Here is a 22,727-nt window from a genome sequence, read left to right as displayed (position 1 = left end):
TGAAGTGTACTTTTGTAATTATTTCCCCATATTTCTACACAGTAACTCAGATATGGTAACACTAGTGAGCAGTAGAGAATATGAAGTGATTTTTGGTCTAGAACATGTTTTGCTTTATTTAAAAAAATCCACAAAACCAACACATAAAACATGAACCATAATTAGAATTAAAGTGTGTAATGTTTTTTTGTTTTTTAATTAAATGTCTATATTGTTTTAAAAAAATAAACAGTGTAATAGAACCACTTAAAACACAAAAACACACTTTGTTTTAAGCATAATAATAAAGATGATAATAATAATCATAATAATAAAAACAATAAAAATAATAATACAAAATAAAAATAAGATGCATAAGAATAACACAAAGAATAAGAAGGATAGGAATACGAATAAGAATTTGAATAATAATGATAATTATCATTATTACTACTACTGTTATTACAACTAGTACTACTAATAATACCAATAACAATATTAATATTGATTATAATGATAATTAACCGACCCATGGTAAACAAACAAGCAAATATTAAATTTTTCCAGTACTATATGATGACAGTTCTAATTTTACAAGCTAATTTCGTACTGCCAACTTGTAAGTTGTGACCAAACAAATGTCCCCATCGAGCTAACATTTATATATTTAAAACATTTTATATCACTGGAAATCATTTTTAGCATTTTAAAATGTACTCAAAATAAAAAGATCCATGTGTAAGTCAATGCTCCTGCATATACCACCCTCCCAACCAATAGGGGGCAGCAATATAGCAAGTCCACCCATGTTAAACAAACAATTCAATAGCCAGATTGTTCCAAACTACTACTACCGATATTAATTTAAAATCTCAGTTGCATCTGCAGATTGGCTGCAATTTCATTTTAAACAAGTTCTGAAGCTTATATGTTATATTGCAGTCAAGAAACGTCTGCATGGGCATAACTGTAATATTAGCCGTTATGGCTAAGTAATAAGTGTTTTATGTACATTTCGGCCTAGCTGACGTATTAGCGAGGCCTTTTTGTTTCGCCTCAGTGTGACGCTGAAGCGTATTTCTGTGTTTAGTACTCAGCGAGGCGTTAGCGCTTCTCAATATCTTCCACTCTGCAATATGTTATCTTGGGGGGGGGGCATACCACGTGCTGGAAGGAGACAACAAAGCCACCGCCAGTTACATAATTCATGTCAGCCGTATTCAAATAAAATTTATCGCATTGTCAATCACGCGGCGTGCGTGCGCCGATAACGTTATAAATTAATAAAGTAGCGCTGTCGTGGGAGCGCGTGAATGAGCGTGTTTAGTCATTCTGTTTGACAACACAAGAAGGAGGGCCGCTATTCCGCTGGGTGGGAGTCAAATTTCACACTTTCACAGATTTATTGTTCCCCTTCCTACCGATGTTTAAAAGATGGAGTCTTGCTCTGGAAAGGGAAACTGTACTGAGAGAGGAAGGAACTTTTGTTTGGGCATGAACCAGGAGAACATTCTATAAAGGAGGGGGAAAAAAAAATATATGTGACCCAACACAAATTAAATTATTATCAAGTATTTGTTTTTTGTTGTTGTATTTCTCTCTATAAGTACTACTGCCAAAAGAATACCCATGTAATAAACAATGAATTAATCAATTTGACAATTAATTGTAAAAGTAAACAAAACACAATAAATGGGCAACTTTTCTCAAACTCAGAAAGAATACATGTTTTTTTTAGACATTATATCTTTAGAGAAAAGGTTCGGCTAAAATATAAATCTGAATAGTACGGATGTCTTAAGTCTGTCACCGTCACGGCTTTTGAAGCGATGCTAAATTAGCAATTATCTTAATGGGCTTTTGAATGGACGATGCTAAAGTAAACTAAAACTATTAAAAATTATATTTCGACACGTCGTTGAACAAATGGAGAGCACGACAACCAGCTTAAAGTAAAAAAAAATGTTTAGCTTTACAGATGTCGTCTGTAGGTAACGGCAGCTTTTTACTGAAAAATGTGTCAGAAAATGTGTTTTTTTACGATTTAACATTTGTACAGTTAAAGCTTTTGATGTTGCGTTTCTCCATTTTAGGTAAAATGATTAAAAACATTTTTATTCTGCTTGTGACTGATTATTAAATTATTAGCCTTTTTTTTCAGCCATTCCACCGATTTGATGCCAGGAAATTAAATTGCACGACAAAGTTATCTAAATTTTTTTCCTTCATTTTTTTAAGCAAAGGGTCCTGCATATTGATCTGTTTGCATATTTAGTAAAAAAAAACATCAAACAATTCAAATTCCCATAACCACTGGAAAAGTTACTCACAAAATCTTTCATAAATCGTTTAGAAAGGATTTTTCTTACATACCATATCTGTGTTTTTCCTTATAGGTGGGTTGCAATCACATGACCAAGAGGCACATCCGGGCACTTCTGGGTTTCAGGCGATGGTCTTAGCCCACAGGTGTCAAAGTCAAGGCCCGGGGGCCAGTTCTGGCCCGCCATATCATTCTATGTGGCCTGCGAAAGCCTGGAAAAAAATGTTTTTTAATAAAATAAAAATTATTATTATAATTTTTTTAATAAATGCATTCGTTCTTTCAGTTTTCACAGAAAAAAAAAAGCATATTTTAAACTATAATATTATCAGATCATGCCAATTATATTATTACATACTGAATTGCAAAACTATTTTTGTGAGATAAAAACAAATCGTTAAATATCTGCTTGTCACCTTTATTTATGATTTTAAAGCAAGTTATACATTAAAAAAAATTAATAATCAAATGCATACGCATTTTGATTAATCATGATTAATCACAGGTTATTACCCGCATGCATAATGTAAATTAATTTTAAAAACGCGGCCCTCTGAAAGCAACCATTACTGCGATGTGGCCTTCATTGAAAATGAGTTTGACACCCCTGTCTTACCCCCATTAGACTACTGTTTATTTACCTGAATCGGTGCAGATTTAGGCTTAATTTGAAAGGTTTAGAGGCCAATGTAAAAGTGATCATGAAAAAATATTTAAAATGGGATGGAGTGGATTTTTACACTCTTAAGAAAAATATTTAAAAAAAATATTTAAACTGTCGGTATTTAGAAAAGAAAAGATTGGAGGCACATCATGTATTAACATCTGAGGGGTGCACAAATTAGACATTAATCTGTGAAAGACAAATTTGGACTTATTCGTGCATCGTTAAGAAACGTATTTGACTGGCATAACGAGTGCCGTGCTGCTGTGATCGACGCTAATGAGAAAAAGGATACGTTTGTTTGCAGTTGATTTCCTGCTACAAATATTAGTCCCATCTACAATTTATGTCCGCTGTTGTTTTTATGATGTGAAGTTCAAATTTTCTGTCATTATTTAGCTATAGATGTCCTTGTTGTTCAACAATGCTTGCTAGCGATATCAAGATTCAGTATATGCTGTTGAGCCTACGAGATATTTATTCATCTAGTTTATTGATACGAATAAGGATATTTTCTTGATGCTAACAAATATCACCAAAGACGCTATAATGTGGTCATCCATGTCAAATGTCAAACAACAACTAAGCTTTTAGTTTCTGTTATGAAAATCAACAACAAACATACGTTGGATTGCACCAACAATCACAATATTTATTATTAGGATTTAACACGATGTTAGTTTATTTGCACAAACAGGTCTTCGTAGTTATATGTAGATGTAACAACTACAAAAGAACAAAAAAACTAATGTGATATATTGTCCTTTCTTTGCGTTTAGTTCTGCTATCAAACACGACTAATATAACTCGACTGCTTCACAGAAAGTTTCTCAAACAAATCAAATGTTCAAACAAACATTTTACAAAGTGATTGCTGCAGACACAAGCATGGTCCGTATTTTCAAAAAACATTTTCTTCAACACACCTTAGTTTTTTCCTGACTTTATTACCTCTATGAGCCACTTCTTTCAGGACTCTAAACTCACTCTCACTTGTTTTAATGCTACGCTCAAGCTGCTTGACCATCGTGTCAATTAAGCCGCAAAGAAGAAAAACAGCTGTGACGTCATATCTAGTTTTTTAAATTTATTTTAATAGTTTGGGTTTTTTTTAACTTTATTTGTCTTTCAGGGTTTTCACTTATTCCTGTTACCTAAAACATTTGTCAAACCCATGGCTTTCGGGCCACATGTGGCCCACGAGTGCTTTAAATGGTGGTGTGTTTAGTGTTTTTTCACTCTCATTTTGTAACATTTTATTTTGTAAGTGTCACTTCCGCTTTTGGTTTTTCTTACGTTTAATGCGGTAACTTATTTTTTTTCCCTTCATCCTTATTCAATCGACGAACAAAGATTAACAGTGAGTCTTCTAATGCTATAAAATATATATTTGAATGGCTTTACCAAAATGCTTGATTCTTTTTTCTTTTTTTAACATTAAAACCTCTAAAGGCTTTATTGGCCACATGCGTGGACAGCACGTTTTAGCTCTTATTTCCAAAATAGAGTACACTACTGAATTGGGGTCTTATGGCCGTTTATGTGGACACGTATACTGCTATCTGGTGGTGTCAGAAGAGTATAACATACAATGGAATTTGGAAAAAAAGCGTAAAAATAAAAATTAGCATGTCACTACACATGAAGTACACGTTTGTGTACGTATGTGTCAAAACTAGGTCTGTGGCGTGGTTTGCTCTCCCGTGGAGCAAAAGAAATGGAACGGACGTGGCGTGCAGGTAAAGACATAGTTTAATTATTACTATAAACTCAAACAAAAGGTACAAACAAAAGGCGCTCACAGCGGAGGTACAAAACTTGACTAGAAAACAAAAGGCGCGCACAATGGCGGAGAACTATGAACATTAAACAAACAAAAACTTACGTGACAAGGAACTGTGAACATGGCATGAATGTATGATGTCGCCAGGACGAACAACAGAAACAGAAAAGCCTATATAGTGACATGAAAAGTGAAAACAGGTGCGTGACTAACTGTGAACAGGTGCATGACATGACTGTGAAAACGTGAGACAGGTGTGTGTGAGTCCAAACGTGGAACAGGTGAAACTAATGGTTGCTATGGTGACAAACAAAACCAGGAAGTGAAACCAGGAACTAAGGAAGTGTCCAAAAAACAAAACAGCACATGGCCAAACAAAAACATGAACACAGACATGACAGAACCCCCCCCTTACGGACAGATCCCAGATGTCCAAAAACAAAAAACAGGATCAAGAGTCATGGGAGGGGGGGAGGGGGACATGGCGGTGGGTCGCCAGACCAGGTGTCCCCGAATCCACCGGGGCAGAGTCAGGTGGCGGCGGCGGGTAGACCGCCGCTGAACCTGACGAGGTGGGCGACCTGGGAATGGCCACATTCGTGGCAGACGAGGAGGTCGGCGCACCTGGCGTGGCGGACGCCCATGGAATGGCCACATCCTTGGCCGACGAGGAGGTGGGCGCGTTGTCGTGGCAGGCGGCGAAGCTTGGCGTGGTGCGTCAGGCGGCGAAGCTTGGCGTGGTGCGTCAGGCGGCGAAGCTTGGCGTGGTGCGTCAGGCGGCGAAGCTTGGCGTGGTGCGTCAGGCGGCGAAGCTTGGCGTGGGGGGTCTTTGTCTTGGCGTGGGTGGTCTTGGCCTTGGCGGTCTTGGTCTTGGCAGCGTGGGTCATGGTCTTGGCAGCGTGGGTCTTGGTCTTGGACTTGGCGTGGTTGGTCTTGGACTTGGACTAGGCGTGGTTGGTCTTGGACTTGGCGTGGTTGGTCTTGGTCTTGGACACTTGGCGGTTCTTGGTCTTGGTCACTTGGCGGGTCTTGGTCTTGGTCACTTGGCGGGTCTTGGTCACTTGGCGGGTCTTGGTCTAGGTCACTTGGCGGTTCTTGGTCACTTGGCGGTTCTTGGTCATGGTCACTTGGTGGGTCTTGGTCACTTGGCGGTTCTTGGTCTTGGTCACTTGGCGGGTCTTGGTCACTTGGCGGGTCTTGGTCACTTGGCGGGTCTTGGTCACTTGGCAGTTCTTGGTCTTGGTCACTTGGCGGTTCTTGGTCTTGGTCACTTGGCGGTTCTTGGTCACTTGGCGGTTCTTGGTCTTGGTCACTTGGTGGGTCTTGGTCACTTGGCGGTTCTTGGTCTTGGTCACTTGGTGGGTCTTGGTCACTTGGCGGTTCTTGGTCTTGGTCACTTGGCGGGTCTTGGTCTTGGCTTTGGTCTTGGCGTGGGGCAGCCACGGGCGGCACTTGGCGGCGTGGGGCAGCCACGGGCGGCACTTGGCGGCGTGGGGAAGCCACGGGCGGCACTTGGCGGCGTGGGGAAGCCACGGGCGGCACTTGGCGGCGTGGGGAAGCCACGGGCGGCACTTGGCGGCGTGGGGAAGCCACGGGCGGCACTTGGCGGCGTGGGGAAGCCACGGGCGGCACTTGGCGGCGTGGGGAAGCCACGGGCGGCACTTGGCGGCGTGGGGCAGCCACTGGCGGCACTTGGCGGCGTGGGGCAGCCACGGGCGGCGCTTGGCGGCGTGGGGCAGCCACGGGCGGCGCTTGGCGGCGTGGGGCAGCCACGGGCGGCGCTTGGCGTCGTGGGGCAGCCACTGGCGGCGCTTGGCGTGGAGCAGGTACTGGCGGCGCTTGGCGTGGAGCAGGTACTGGCGGCGCTTGGCGTGGAGCAGGTACTGGCGGCGCTTGGCGTGGAGCAGGTACTGGTGGCGCTTGGCGTGGAGCTGGGCGTGGAGCAGGTGGATCTTGGCATGGTCGAAAAACTGGTGGTGGTGGTCGTGCTGGTGGCTGTGGCTTGGCGTGACGAAAGACTGGTGGTGGGGGTCGTGCTGGTGGCTGTGGCTTGGCAGGTCGAAAGACAGGTGGTGGGGGTCGTGCTGGTGGCTGTGGCTTGGCAGGTCGAAAGACAGGTGGTGGGGGTCGTGCTGGTGGCTGTGGCTTGGCAGGTCGAAAGACAGGTGGTGGTGGTCGTGCTGGAGGCTGTGGCTTGGCGTGACGATGCTGACCCACCCCACCTGAACAATTCCCAGCCCTAGCCCCCCCCTCAAGGAGCGGATCCCAGACGCGCTCCCCGCGGTCTGGAACCGTCTTTTGGGGTGGGCGGAGGGGGTTCAGGAGGAGGGCAGAATCCTCCCCTCTAAATTGTCCAAAAGGTCTTTCGTTCCCCCCCACCTGGGCTTTTGTGGGTGAAAAAAAAATTTCTGACTTGGGCGTGGCATGAGTCCTGGGGGGCGGGGCATGAAAATTGGGTGACTGTGATTGACAGGATCTGATTTCTAAAAACATGTCTTGGTAATATTTAATCATGGATTTAGAGTCTTTGGTTGGATGTGGCTGACAAGAAAAAGAGTTCAGGGGAAAAAAATCCATGACGTCACCCACTGGCAGCGGCGTGACGTCGTCCTGGGGAAGCCGGGCTGGCTGCAGCTCGTTTCCGCCCGGAGGGGGAGGAGCTTGCGGGAACGATGCGTCCTTTCCAATGCTTGTGGAAGCCCTCCCTGACGTCCTTCGTTGGGAGCGGCGCTTCCGGGACTGCGGTGACGCAGCGCCATCCTCGGACCAAAGGGAGCTGATCGGCACCAGTTTGCCGGTCGGACCCCACATGAGATCCCTGCGCTCCATGGGGGAATGGCGGAGTGTCTCGGCTTCCATGGCGCGCAGGACCTCCCACGTTACCTCGTCAAAATTGTCCCATTTTTTTGCGGGAGAGCTCTCGTGCTGGCGACATCTGTCAAAACTAGGTCTGTGGCGTGGTTTGCTCTCCCGTGGAGCAAAAGAAATGGAACGGACGTGGCGTGCAGGTAAAGACATAGTTTAATTATTACTATAAACTCAAACAAAAGGTACAAACAAAAGGCGCTCACAGCGGAGGTACAAAACTTGACTAGAAAACAAAAGGCGCGCACAATGGCGGAGAACTATGAACATTAAACAAACAAAAACTTACGTGACAAGGAACTGTGAACATGGCATGAATGTATGATGTCGCCAGGACGAACAACAGAAACAGAAAAGCCTATATAGTGACATGAAAAGTGAAAACAGGTGCGTGACTAACTGTGAACACGTGCATGACATGACTGTGAAAACGTGAGACAGGTGTGTGTGAGTCCAAACGTGGAACAGGTGAAACTAATGGTTGCTATGGTGACAAACAAAACCAGGAAGTGAAACCAGGAACTAAGGAAGTGTCCAAAAAACAAAACAGCACATGGCCAAACAAAAACATGAACACAGACATGACAGTATGGACTAAGTACATCATATCAAAAGATGATTTTTAGTTTTTATTCTAATTAGGGTCCAGTAAGCCCAAATAGCAAAGAGAAATAAAAAAAAAGCATGTAAACAAACAGCTTGTGCCTTAAGAGGTTAAAGTTGGACATCTCGCTGTGCCATTTAGTTAACATCACATGACGGCTACATGAATAACTATTATTGCTGATGTGAGACAATATAATGGACGCTATTGCTGTATGCATGTCTGTTAGCTGCTGTTGTTTGTATGAACATTCATTTTGTTTGCTTATAAGATACAGACTTTGAGTTTAGTGTCTGAAATAAAGCTTTACAATAAAAACAACAAAACACAGTTATTTAACCATATGTCAATGATAATATATACTATTTATTTTTTCCATGTTTTAGTCATAATTCCTGTTTACCAGTTACAGCCTCTTTGTTAAAATCTCCACACATTCCTGTAACCTGAATTATTTTATTTTGTTATTTGCCTATTTTAAAACATATTTTTTGTTGACTTTTTGTGTCATCTTGCTGTTAGCATAAATACTTTGTAGCTATATTTCATGCATATACTAATTCTATGCAAAAAACTCACTCCTTTTTCTTTAAATGATAAATGGGTTATACTTGTATAGCGCTTTTCTACCTTCAAGGTACTCAAGGCGCTTTGACAGTATTTCCACATTCACCCATTCACACACACATTCACACACTGATGGCGGGAGCTGCCATGCAAGGCGCTAACCAGCAGCCATCAGGAGCAAGGGTGAAGTGTCTTGCCCAAGGACACAACGGACGTGACTAGGATGGTAGAAGGTGGGGATTGAACCCCAGTAACCAGCAACCCTCCGATTGCTGGCATGGCCACTCTACCAACTTTGCCACGCCGCCCCAGCCCTGTTATTAAAATGCGTCATTTTTTAGTTAGGAACTTTGTTAAAAAATAAATACAATTGACAGAGATGGGCCAATACGCATTTTGAGATGTTCAATATGTGTATTATCAGATTTGGAGTTATAAAAAAAGACAGAAATTTAAGTTTATATTTCAGAGAATTACAACAAGCAAATGGCACAGATTCTGTGAAATGGCTCATTTGTGTTATTCTCGCTGGTGTTTCCGCAAATGACTTCATAGTTGGCATGTGGACTTTTATGACTTAGCTACCGTAATGCCACAAATAGAGGCGCAGTCAAATCGTCCTGCAGCTTTCTCAAGCAACCTTTTTATAATCGCACTCAAACAAACAACAGAACGTCCACCGTCCCGCACCTGTTCCTCTACCCGGCGTCTCCGCTTTACGACGTCTTTACAGAGGCGCCCCCCCTCCCCCCCCCCTCGCTTGAACATGTGAGGCGGGCGCTGAATGCCTGATTAAAAAGGAGACGGCGGCGCGCAGACTTCTCCGATGATTTGGCGCTCTTGAAGTCAGCCAGCCAGCCAGCCAGGTGTTGAGTGTTTGCGGGAGAGATACCGTCTGAAAGAACTTGAGAGACGCAGGAGAGACTCGCGAGAACAATGCGTGATAAACAAGCCCTCACATCTCGAAAACGGAAGTCTTAAAAGTCTGCTTTTAAACGCAAGACGGGCCTGCCGCTCATTAGCATGGCGAGCATGTGTTCGCGGCAGCAGCCTTAGCGCCATATGCACTTTTCGAAACACCTTTTTTTTTTGTGGCGAGCCAATCTGACCTCGCTGTCATCGCGGCAGGTGTGCTCATCCTTCTTCCCCCTTCGTGCCCGCACCCCCAATGACGGATCTACGCTCAGCACAACCTCCGTTTGTGTGATCTCGCCGTGAGTTGTGTAACGCTTGTTTCTTTTTCTGTTTTTCTAAATCCCTCTCTTGCTCCTTCTGCCAGTTGCATTCGCTATTGACTGTTTATGCTTTTTAATGTTGCAGGAAAAAGGCCCCGGGCTTGCGGATGGGTGCTGGTGGAAGGAGGGGCTCTTCTTGACACGCTTACGCCCCCGTAGTGAACTCGAGCTCCCAGCACTCTCACAAACACGCAAACCTTGGTCTTTTCTTCTTCTTCTCGTATGAACACCCCATCCAAAGATCACCTTATGGAAGATTAAGATGCACGATAACCCTCCTTGTCTTTGCATCAAAGCGCCATCCCGCGAGGGCTGTTAGAGGGCGCCACAGAGTCACCAAGGCCTCGGTCCAAGCTGCCAGGGAACAAACGAGATCGCCTCGCAGTGGTTTTTCCGCCAGTCGGCCCGCTTTCAGATCCCCTTCTTGACTCATCCTCGTCTCTTTTCTACAAATCGATGTGCTCCGGTGCCGCCTCTGATGAGCAACATCTGCGTTTAATGTGACTTCGGCAGGCTCTTTGCCGGCTGATGTCTCACTCCTCGTTTTATTTGATTGCCAGAACGCATTTCCTCCTCGGCGGAGGCTGCTTTCGTCTCACGAGCGAGGCCACACCGGGCGGCCATGTTTGACAGCTGCAGTCGGCGCGGGTCAGCCAAGAAGTCCTGATAGTGCGGCGAGAGAAGCAAGATCTTGGCCCGACTTTGCTGCGGAGGCTAATGCGGAGCGACAGTTGGAAGCTCGCAGAGAGGCCCGAGCGCAACGCTTCAGTTCAGACGAGTCAAACTTGAGCTCGTTTCCAGCATGAGGTGTTCGCTTTTCATCTGACATCCGATCAATTAATTCCTCAAAGAAGAAGAACGTGAAGAAGACAAGAAACACAGAGAAGCCCTTTCATAATAATATTCCCTTCCTATTTTTAACATACTATAATTTCTGGACTATAAGCTGTTACTTTTTCTCCCACACTTTATACCATATTGTGGCCAGTGGCGAGCCGTGCGTTTCCCACCTAGGCCTTCAGTGATGTCCGACTTCAATGATTACCTCTCAAAATACCATCGTTCATGTCACCTCATGACCATTGCTGGAGAAATACTATACAGGAACACATTCACGCTAGGTTTGGACGGTATACCGACATCTATTTAATAATACCACCTTAACATTTGACAACCAAACAATTAAACAAGGTGACTCGGTAAAGAATCTGGGTATTATCTTCGACCCAACTCTCTCGTTTGAGTCACACATTAAGAGTGTTACTAAAACGGCCTTCTTTCATCTCCGTAATATCGCTAAAATTCGGTCCATCTTGTCCACTAGCGACGCTGAGATCATTATTCATGCGTTTGTTACGTCTCGTCTTGATTACTGTAACGTATTATTTTCGGGTCTCCCTATGTCTAGCATTAAAATATTACAGTTGGTACAAAATCCAGCTGCTAGACTTTTGACAAAAACAAGAAAGTTTGATCATATTACGCCTATACTGGCTCACCTGCACTGGCTTCCTGTGCACCTAAGATGCGACTTTAAGGTTTTACTACTTACGTATAAAATACTACACGGTTTAGCTCCAGCCTATCTCGCCGATTGTATTGTACCATATGTCCCGACAAGAAATCTGCGTTCAAAGAACTCCAGCTTATTAGTGATTCCCAGAGCCAAAAAAAAGTCTGCGGGCTATAGAGCGTTTTCTATTCGGACTCAAGTACTATAGAATGCCCTCCCGCTATAAGTTAGAGATGCTACCTCAGTAGAAGCATTTAAGTCCCATCTTAAAACTCATTTGTATACTCTAGCCTTTAAATAGACCCCCTTTTTAGACCAGTTGATCTGCCGTTTCTTTTCTTCTCTCCTCTGCTCCCCTCTTCCTTGGAGGGGGGGTTGCACAGGTCCGGTGGCCATGGATGAAGTGCTTGCTGTCCAGAGTCGGGACCCGGGGTGGACCGCTAGCCTGTGCATCGGTTGGGGACATCTCTGAGCTGCTGACCCGTCTCCGCTCGGGACGGTTTCCTGCTGGCCCCACTATGGACTGGACTCTCGCTGATGTGTTGGATCCGCTGTGGACTGGACTTTCACAATATTATGTCAGACCCACTCGACATCCATTGCTTTCGGTCTCCACTAGAGGAGAGGGGGGGGGGGGGTTACCCACATATGCGGTCCTCTCCAAGGTTTCTCATAGTCATTCATATCGACGTCCCACTGGGGTGAGTTTTTCCTTGCCCGTATGTGGGCTCTGTACCGAGGATGTCGTTGTGGCTTGTGCAGCCCTTTGAGACACTTGTGATTTAGGACTATATAAATAAACATTGATTGACATTGATTGATTGATAGTATAGTACCGCGATACTAATGAATCATTTTCGATCCTATACCGCCTCTGAAAAGTACCGGTCCGAATATGACCAATGTATGACCCTGTAACTACTTGGTATCGGATTGATACCCAAATTCGTGGTATCATCCAAAACTAATGTAAAGTATCAAACAACAGAAGAATAAGTGATTATTACATTTTATCACAAATGTAGATGGAACATATTAAAAGAGAAAGTAAGCAGAGATTAACAGTAAATGAACAAGTAGATTAATAATTCATTTTCTACCACTTGTCCTTAATATATGTTACTGCATATGTCAGCAGACTAAATTAGGAGCCTTTCTTTGCTTACTTACTAATAAAAGACAAGTTGTCTAGTATGTTCACTATTTTATTTGAGGACAAACTTGCAATAAGAAACATATGTTTAATGTACCCTAAGATTATTTGTTCAAATAAAGCCATTTTTACAGTTTTTTACTGAATGGGACACCCAAAATGTATATTAAAATAAAGACAGTGGGATTTACAATATTAACTATGAACAATAAAATTTCATTGCATTTTTTTTAAGGTGGTCTGTCATAACTTTTTAAGAACTCTATCGGACATTGTGACTTTTGGTATTAATGTTCTTGAAAAAAAGGGACCCCAACACACATACTGTACAGCAGATTTTTACAGCTAAATGTGTATTTATAATTTATACACACATACACATTGGCCCCCTCAGACACATTTTTTTCTCACATACACCTTGGCCGCCCAGACATTTTTTTTTCTCACACACACATTGGCCCCCCAGACACATTTTTTTTCACTCAATGTGGCCCCCGAGTCAACATATTTGCCCAGCTCTGCCTTAGAGTGATATATACAGGTTATTACGGTGATCTACGTCAGAGCAGCTCCAGGCAGACAAGGCAAAAAGCAAAGTGGGCGGGGTTTGTTTACAGCAGCCAGCCTGATGCAGCGTTCCATTTACCTCGGAAGTTGGAAGTCTAAGTTTGGGAATGACATCACAGCCGAGTTGTGAGCGACTCTTTCCGTTTCCATACTAGCCAAAGTGTCAGTTTCCACCGCCGGCGAACTCCCTGCGCTGCGCTAAATACGCACAGAGCTTCTACTGTATATTTGCCAAATCAATTTAGCGCAAATCTGCTTGTGTGGGACAGGAAATCATGCACCAACACAAAATAAATTATCCAGTTTACTTTCAAAATTCAATCCATTTCAACATTTTGACCAAAGAACCACCATTACATGTTATGTAGACCACAAGGAAGTGTTTTCAATTTAGAAAAAAAAAAAATAATAAAATGACTCCTTTAATGCGCCCTATAATCCGGTGCGCCTTATATATGAAAAAAGATCGAAAATAGACCATTCTTTGGCAGTGCGCCTTATAATCCAGTGTGTCCTATGGTCCAGAAAATACAGTATATCTATTTACAGGTTATTAACCTACTCAGTGGCCTAATGGGTAGAGTGTCTGCCCTGAGAGCGGTAGGTTGTGAGTTCAAACCCCGGCCGAGTCATACCAAAGACCATAAAAATGGGACCCGTTACCTCCCTGCTTGGCACTCAGCATCAAGGGTTGGAATCGGGGGTTAAATCACCAAAAATGATTCCCGGGCGCGGCACCGCTGCTGCCCACTGCTCCCCTCACCTCCCAGGGGGTGAACAAGGGGATGGGTCAAATGCAGAGGACAAATTGCACCACACCTAGTGTATGTGTGACAATCATTGGTACTTTAATTTTTAACTTTAACTTTTTAACTTTAACTTTATCAAACTGAGACCTATAATATATAGTGGTGATGAAAACGACGCAAAAGCAGCTGAACTTTTCTAAAGAGCTATCGCTGAAACTCTCTAAGTGACCACCGCGGAGATCTGGCCATTGGCGAATACACACATACGAATAAATGACATGATTTTTTGCAGGTTCAATAATGCCATCTTCTTCTACTCACCCACTGCTGCTTCACTGTGACACACATGCTTCCCTGTTGCCCCCTGCAGCGTGGCGGGAGTACTGCATACCTGAAGCTTTCACGTAACTGCAAACTTGACATCAAATTGGCTGGTTCTGAAACAGGATCGATTGCTTCAGTCTGAATTTATCGAAAGTGAGTCTTTGAAGCAAAAAATATTTCCGCACTAAATTTTTATACACTGATTTTATTTACCCTGAATTTTAATACACTGTGTTTGAAGAAACTGAATTTTTGAACAGGAATTTTCCTCACAAATTTTATCAAAATAAATTGTAAGTATAATGTAAAAAATATTTAGTTCACAAGATTCGAACACAAAACATTCTAAAACAAAAATTCAGTGTCTGAATCTAGCTTTCGAAATAAAGACACAAATTAACCTCCCTATCAATGACTTCAATGAAGAAAATCCCTTTAAAAATGGCAAACATTTTTTCCCATCTGACAAATTTGTCAAGTGAAACACCATTTTCTGTTGTTTTTTAGATTAAAACAAATATGCAAAATTGGGAAATTCATGTTGTTTTTTTTATTAAGCCAATTTTGTGAGTTAACTATATCCAATCCACTTTATTTGTATAGCACATTTAAACAACAGAAATGTTTCCAAAGTGCTGCACAACAATATTAAAAACAATATTAAAATATTATCTTTAGCTCCACCAATGACTGAATAAAAAAACAAAATAATAAATAAATATAAAAACAATTTAAAATAAATATGATTACAATTTTAAAGGGTAAAACCAATTAAAACAATAAATAGAAATCAAAATTTTAAAAACACAGAGGACCGCAGAGGACCACACAACTCACGTAGTGTTAAAAGTCAAATAATAAAAGTGGGTCTTAAGACGAGACTTAAAGCACTCCACTGTGGGAGCAGTTTGAACATGGAGGGGCAGAGTGTTCCAGAGCTTAGGGCCGACCACAGAGAAGGCCCTGTCTCCCCTGGTTTTAAGTCTGGTCTTGGGCACCACGAGCTGGAGCTGGCTCTCGGACCTCAGAGCGCGCGCAGGAGTGTAAATTTGGATGAGGTCTGAGATATAATGAGGTGCCAGTCCATGTAAAGCTATAAAAGCAAACAGCAAGGTTTTAAAATCAATTCTAAAATGAACAGGGAGCCAGTGCAAACTCTTAAGAATCGGGGTTGTATGCTGACGTTTCCTGGCCCCTGTTAAAAGTCGTGCTGCCGCGTTCTGGGCTAACTGCAACCGGGAGAGAGCTTTTTGGCTAATGCCAGCATAAAGTGCATTGCAGTAGTCCAGGCGACTTGAAATAAAAGCATGCACGACTTGTTCAAAAAGGTTAAAAGATAAAAACGGTTTTACCTTTGCTAAAAGACGAAGATGATAACAACACGATTTTAAAACGCCATTGACTTGTTTGTCAAGTTTAAAAACGCTGCCTATAGTGACGCCAAGGCTGGTGACTTTGGGACGCATATAATTTTGGAATGGTCCCAAGTCAGTGAGGGCTGGACCAAAAACTAAAATTTCAGTTTTATATCCACTGAGTATTACTTTTATTCGTTTTACAGATTTGGATTAAAACAAATACGCAAAATTGGGAAATTCATGTTTTTTCGTATTAAGCCAATTTTGTGAGTTAACTATAAGCTTTTAATCCACAGAGTATTACTTTTATTCTTTTTACAGATTTGGATTTTGAAATTTGGGATTTTTGTTTGGATGGAAGATACATGATTTTAATCACGCATATTTTGTGACACATAGCATACATGCAAGCTTACAAGAAAGGTTTTTCCCCAACTATGGGCAACAAATAACTGATTTGGCCATAAAAATGCTTAGTAGAAAACAGCGCTAGTAAAAGGCATACTTGCCAACCCTCCCGTTTTTAGCGGGAGAATCCCGGTATTCAGCGCCTCTCCCGACAATCTCCGGGCAGAGATTTTCTCCCGACAAACTCCCGGTATTCAGCCGGAGCTGGAGGCCACGCCCCCTCCAGCTCAATGCGGACCTGAGACTGAGTGGGGACAGCCTGTTCTCACGTCCGCATTCCCACAATATAAACAGCTTGCCTGCCCAATGACGTCATAACATTTAGGGCTTTTAGAGAGTAGAGTGCACAACTGCGCACACAACAAGGAGACGAAGCAGAAGAACGAGGAAATTACAGACATGGCGACGCCGTCGACGAGCAAGATGAAGAAATACGCTTGCAAGTTCCAAAACGAATGGAAACAAGAATTTCAGTTCATCCAGGACAGTTCGAAGAGGAAGGTGTATGTTGCCTGTAAATTTTGTAGGACAGACTTCTCCATTGAACACGGTGGCCGAAATGATATACTCATCATGAACGGAGAAGTTAAACAGGACAATACTGCCATCTAATGGATAGCCACCGGAACACTGAAATTCAAGTATTTATTTTTTTTCTATGTAAATAAAATTCACTGAAAGTCAAGTATTTCATACATATATATATTAGAGATGTCCGATAATATCCGATAAATGCTTTAAAATGTAATATCGGAAATTATCGGTATCGTTTTTTTTATTATCGGTATCGTTTGTTTTTTTTGTTTTTTTTATTAAATCAACATAAAAAACACCAAATACACTTACAATTAGTGCACCAACCCAAAAAAAACTCCCTCCCCCATTTACACTCATTCACACAAAAGGGTTGTTTATTTCTGTTATTAATATTCTGGTTCCTACGTTATATATCAACATATATCAATACAGTCTGCAAGGGATACAGTCCGTAAGCACACATGATTGTGCGTGCTGCTGGTCCACTAATAGTACTAACCTTTAACAGTTAATTTTACTCATTTTCATTAATTACTAGATTCTATGTAACTGTTTTTATATTGTTTTACTTTCTTTTGTATTCAAGAAAATGTTTTTAATATATTTATCTTATTTTATTTTATTTTATTTTAAAAAAAAACAACCTTATCTTCACCATACCTGGTTGTCCAAATTAGGCATAATAATGTGTTAATTCCACGACTGTATATATCGGTATCGGTTGATATCGGTATCGGTAATTAAAGAGTTGGACAATATCGGAATATCGGATATCGGCAAAAAGCCATTATCGGACATCCCTAATATATATATATATATATATATATATATATATATATATATATATATATATATATATATATATATATATATATATATATATATGTGAAATACTCGAGTTGGTGAATTCTAGCTGTAAATAACCACGCCCCCAACCACCCACCCCCTACCCCCCACCTCCCGATATTGGAGGTCTCAAGGTTGGCAAGTATGGTAAAAGGTCAACAAGAAACTACTAAGATAGAAAATTATTTGAGGCAAGTACCCTGCTTTGAAACGTACTTAGTGACCGACTCCTCAATGGCGTTCTAAACGAACGACAAAGAAAACTTCCAAGTTGCGCTCGTCTTTCAAGTCCACTTCATGCACTTTAGAGAGCATTTGATGGTCCACAAAAAAAAATTGTCGTCTGTCGTCCGCTAAAGGAGCGAGTTTGAAGGCTGTTTGGAGAGCGCTTAATGAACACCACGATGCAGTCAGAGCCGTCATTGGCGCTGACAAGCACACCCTATTAATGTCCGTGTTTGGAGATAATGCGACAAATTAAAACAAGCGCACTTACTCCACCTGGCCCGTCGGGAATTTACTATACGTTAAAAGAAGTGATAAGACACTGCGAGGGTCTTTTTCCTAATCAGCAAATGTGCTGACAACCTCTTCCTTCGCTCAAAAGAATTGCGAGTAAATGACATGAGGCCACTTTTCTGGCCCCCTGCTGTGCGCCTCCTTCCCGTCTTGCTTTGCCACTTCAGAAGCTCAAAGAGGCAGACCCACGCCGCGTTATCGATTGGACACTCGACGAAAGGTCACGGGGGCGCGCGCGGCTTTTGTCCCCGGCGTCGGCTCGCACCTGAGGGATGGGCTCGCCGGCTAATCACCGCAGCTTATAGGGTGGCGAGCAAATGTCAGAATGGCTTGCTTTGGGATTGTTGGGGAAATGTATGAATTAATTGAAACGGTTAATTAGGTCCCTGAGGCTCGGCCGCTAATTGAGAGCCGCAGAGCTGGCGAGGAAAGAAAGCCAAAAAAACACAACAAATAGACGAGCGCGGCGGAGAACTGCAGACACACACACGCACACGGAAAGATACGCAAATCACCCATAAATTAGCCGAGAGGTGAGGGGGAAAACAAACAAACAACTGTTTAATTTCCTCTTCTTCTCGCGTCTAGCTGTGACCTGCCAAATGTTCCGCCGGCCTTGATGTTCGGGCGAGATGGAGAAATGTGGCACATAGCAACAAAGCATCTGTCTGCGCCCTTCATTCAGCATTCATTAAGTTTGTAGCAATTAGCCGCCGCTAAGCTTTTAGCGCGCCTCCCACTTCGCCAGGCTCTCCGTGCCCTCGCCTCGCCCAACTTTATCGCTGTTAAAAGTCTTCTCTGCCTTGCATAATTAGAGGATTCCTCCTCCGTTGCTTCTCTTCTTCTTGGGGGGCGGGGGGGGGGGGGGGGTAGCTCTGTCTCCACCCCACCCCCCTTGCCCCTTTTTCTTTTTCTCGACAGGCACCTCGAGAGCGCTTTTGTCAAGAAATCACACCAAGGTTGTCTGAAAGACTTGTGAGACATTAGTGGAGGTTGGCTGCCGGTGGGCGGACGAGGGGCGGAGGTGATGCGTGGGCACCAGAACACAGAACACTTACACCTGTTTCGTCAAATACGCCACCCCCCCCCCCCCCCCCACGCCCCGATTGGGTCCTCGACTCGGGTTAACGCAAAGTTTTTCATCCGCTGACAGTCTTCCAACTTCTTGAACATTATAAATAGATCCATGTTTGTATTTTTTAATTTAAAGTGCGACATCAATGGTGTCAAACTTAAAAAAGACGCGGGTTTCTTAATTGGTAGCCTCGCTGCTGCGTTTGATTTTTTTTTATTGTCATCTAGTCACGTCACGGTGACAGTAAATTTATTGGGTTTGTGGATTTGAACACGCGTCACAAGCAGTTGGTTTACTTTGGTGCAAGCGCGCCACGGTTTGTTTCATCGGGGAAAGTTTTACGACATTTTTATGATTGGAAAGCTAGTTCCTCGCACTCTTAAAAACAAATAGGTCGAGGTTTGTTATCGTAGGTAAAACTTGGCAAGATTAAACCGCTCTATATCCGATTGAAATACATTTCAACACAAGGTAATTATTGAAGTACAACACGAGACTTTGTCACCTTTGCGACTTTTTCCAATATCGTCATTATTGCGAACTTCGCTGTACAATGAAAAGTAAAACCACATTTCTGCTGTTTGTCAGAAAACAGTGAGATGTTTTCTTTTTTTTTGCTGAATTGTTTTTTTTAGAAAAACAACAAAAACATGCTAGATTTTGTTACAAAAAACTTTTCGGACGAATAAAAAAACAAAATCAGACACGCATTTTTTTTAAAAATTAGATCCAAAAGAAAAACATGCATATTGTTTTTTTATCTGACAAATTTAGTGAGTTAAAAAAAAGACTTTTTGACCAAAAAAAAATCCCAAACAAAAAAAGTACATTTTAAAAGTTAAAGTTAAAGTACCAATGATAGTCACACACACACTAGGTGTGGTGAAATTATCCTCTGCATTTGACCCATCCCCATGTTCACCCCCTGGGAGCTGAGGGGGAGCAGTGAGCAGCAGCTGTGGCCGCGCTCTGGAATCATTTGGTGATTTAACCCCAAATTCCAACCCTTGATGCTGAGTGCCAAGCAGGGAGGTAATGGGTCCCATTTTTATAATCTTTGGTATGACTCGGCCGGGGTTTGAACTCACGACCTTCCAGGTATGGTGGGCTTGTATTAAGCCTCAGGGAGTTGAACGCCCCTGCCTTACATAGTTCCGGGTCACCCTTGGGCAAGGTGTAGTACCCGAATGCCCCCCCCATCAGGGTTACGATACCCCCCATGAACTATACTATAAGAGGATGCGTTACCCGGCCCGGAGGAAGCCCGGGGCCCTCCTCCGGAGCTAGGCCCGGAGGTAGGGCTCGTCAGCGAGCGCCTGGTGGCCGGGCTTGCCACGGAGCCCGGCCGGGCACAGCCCGAAGAAGCTACGTGGACACACCATCTTCTCTGCCACGTGGGCCCACCACCCGCGGTCGGAACCAGTGGGGTCGGGTGCGCTGCCAAGTGGATGGCAGTGAAAGTGGAGGCTCCAGACGGACCAATTCGGGGCAGCAGAGGCTGACTTTCGGGACGTGGAACGTCTCTACGCTGGTGGGGAAGGAGCCTGAGCTGGTGCGAGAGGTGGAGCGCTACCGGTTGGATCTGGTGGGGCTTACCTCTACGCATAGCAAGGGCTCTGAAACCACACTCCTGGACAAGGGATGGACCTTGTTCACTTCTGGAGTTGCTCAGGGCGTGAGGGCACAGGCGGGTGTGGGGATACTCACGAGTCCCCGGCTGAGTGCCTGTACGTTGGAGTTCACCCCAGTGGACAAGAGGGTCGCCTCCCTTCGCCTTAGGGTTGGAGGGGGGAAAACTCTGACTGTTGTTTGTGCATACGCACCAAACAGGAGTTCAGAGTATTCAGCCTTCTTGGATACCTTGCATGGGGTCCTGTATGGGGCACCGGCAGGGGATTCCATAGTCTTGCTGGGGGACTTCAACGCGCACGTGGGCAATGACAGTGATACTTGGACTGGCGTGATTGGGAGGAACGGTCTCCCTGATCTGAACCTGAGTGGTGGATTGTTATTGGACTTCTGTGCTAGTCACGGACTTGCGATAACAAACACCATGTTCAAGCATAAGGATGCTCATAGGTGTACCTGGTACCAGAGCACCCTAGGCCAAAGATCAATGATCGATTTTGTAATCGTATCAGCTGATCTGAGGCCGTATGTTTTGGACACTCGGGTGAAGAGAGGGGCTGAACTGTCAACTGATCACCATCTGGTGGTGAGTTGGGTTAGATGGCGGGGGAAACCTCTGGACAGACCTGGCAAACCCAAGCGTGTAGTGCGGGTGAACTGGGAACGTTTGGAGGAGTCCTCTGTCCGGAAGGACTTCAACTCCCACCTCCGGCGGGACTTCTCTGCCATCCCTGTGGAGGTTGGGGACATTGAACAGGAATGGGCAGTGTTCAAAGCCTCTATTGCTAAAGCTGCAGCTGCGAGCTGTGGCCAGAAGGTCTTAGGTGCCTCAAGGGGCGGTAACCCTCGAACACCCTGGTGGACAGTGGTGGTCAGGGAAGCCGTCCGACTGAAGAAGGAGTCCTACCGGGGTATGTTATCCCAGGGGACTCCGGAGGCAGTTGCAAGGTACCGACGGGCCCGAAGGGCAGCGGCCGTGGCTGTGGACGAGGCTAAGCAGAGGGTGTGGGAGCAGTTCGGGGAATCCATGGAGAAGGACTATCGGGCGGCACCAAAGCTGTTCTGGAAGACCATACGGCACCTCAGGAGGGGGAAGCAGGGAACCATCCAAGCTGTGTACGGCAAGGATGGGACTTTGCTGACTTCAAGTGAGGAAGTCGTAGGGCGTTGGAAAGAGCACTTTGAGGAACTCCTGAACCCAAATACATCAGACACACCCTCCCTGATAGGAGCAGGGCCTGAGGATGATGGGGGATCGACGTCGATCTCTCGGGGTGAAGTCACTGAGGTAGTTAGACAACTCCACGGTGGCAAAGCTCCGGGGGTTGACGAGATCCGTCCAGAAATGCTGAAGGCTCTGGGTGTTGATGGGCTGTCTTGGTTGATACGCCTTTTCAACATTGCGTGGAAGTCTGGGACAGTGCCGAGGGAGTGGCAGACTGGGGTGGTGGTTCCCCTTTTCAAAAAGGGGGACCAGAGGGTGTGTGCTAATTACAGGGGTATCACACTACTCAGCCTCCCTGGGAAAGTTTACGCCAAGGTACTGGAAAGGAGGGTCCGGCCGATAGTCGAACCTCAGATTCAAGAGGAGCAATGTGGATTCCGTCCTGGTCGTGGAACAACTGACCAACTCTTTACGCTTGCGGGAATCCTGGAGAGGGCCTGGGAGTATGCCTATCCAGTCTACATGTGTTTTGTGGATTTGGAGAAGGCGTATGACCGCGTCCCTCGGGAGATCTTGTGGGAGGTGCTGAGGGAGTACGGAGTGAGGGGAACCCTGCTGAGGGCCATCCAATCTCTGTACAACCAAAGCGAGAGTTGTGTCCGGGTGCTTGGATGTAAGTCGGATCCGTTTCCAGTGGGGGTTGGTCTCCGCCAGGGCTGCGCTCTGTCACCTATCCTGTTTGTGATTTTCATGGACAGGATTTCTAGGCGGAGTCGTGGCCATGGCGGAGAGGGTATACGTCTCGGGGGGCTAAAGGTTGCGTCACTGCTGTTTGCAGATGATGTGGTCCTGATGGCACCTTCG

General features: G+C 44.3%; 1 long non-coding RNA gene across 3 annotated transcripts in view; it reads right to left on the bottom strand.

Moving 5' to 3' along the window:
* Window positions 1–2,358: 2,358 nt before the first annotated feature.
* Window positions 2,359–22,727, bottom strand: part of LOC133654972 (uncharacterized) — a 95,779-nt gene continuing 75,410 nt past the window's right edge. For 2 of the 3 annotated variants that reach the window (XR_009826919.1, XR_009826917.1), the window contains exons 7-8: window positions 14,324–14,439; window positions 2,359–2,514 (exon numbers count right to left, since the gene is read on the bottom strand). This is a non-coding gene — a long non-coding RNA (uncharacterized LOC133654972). The remainder of the gene's footprint in view (window positions 2,515–14,323; window positions 14,440–22,727) is intronic. The other variant, XR_009826920.1, reaches the window with a different exon arrangement.

Source organism: Entelurus aequoreus, linkage group LG08 (genome assembly GCF_033978785.1).
Source record: "Entelurus aequoreus isolate RoL-2023_Sb linkage group LG08, RoL_Eaeq_v1.1, whole genome shotgun sequence".
NCBI classification, from domain to species: domain Eukaryota; kingdom Metazoa; phylum Chordata; class Actinopteri; order Syngnathiformes; family Syngnathidae; genus Entelurus; species Entelurus aequoreus.
The sequence above is the reverse complement of the archived record's forward strand: the minus strand, read 5'-3'. Positions and strand labels throughout refer to the sequence as shown.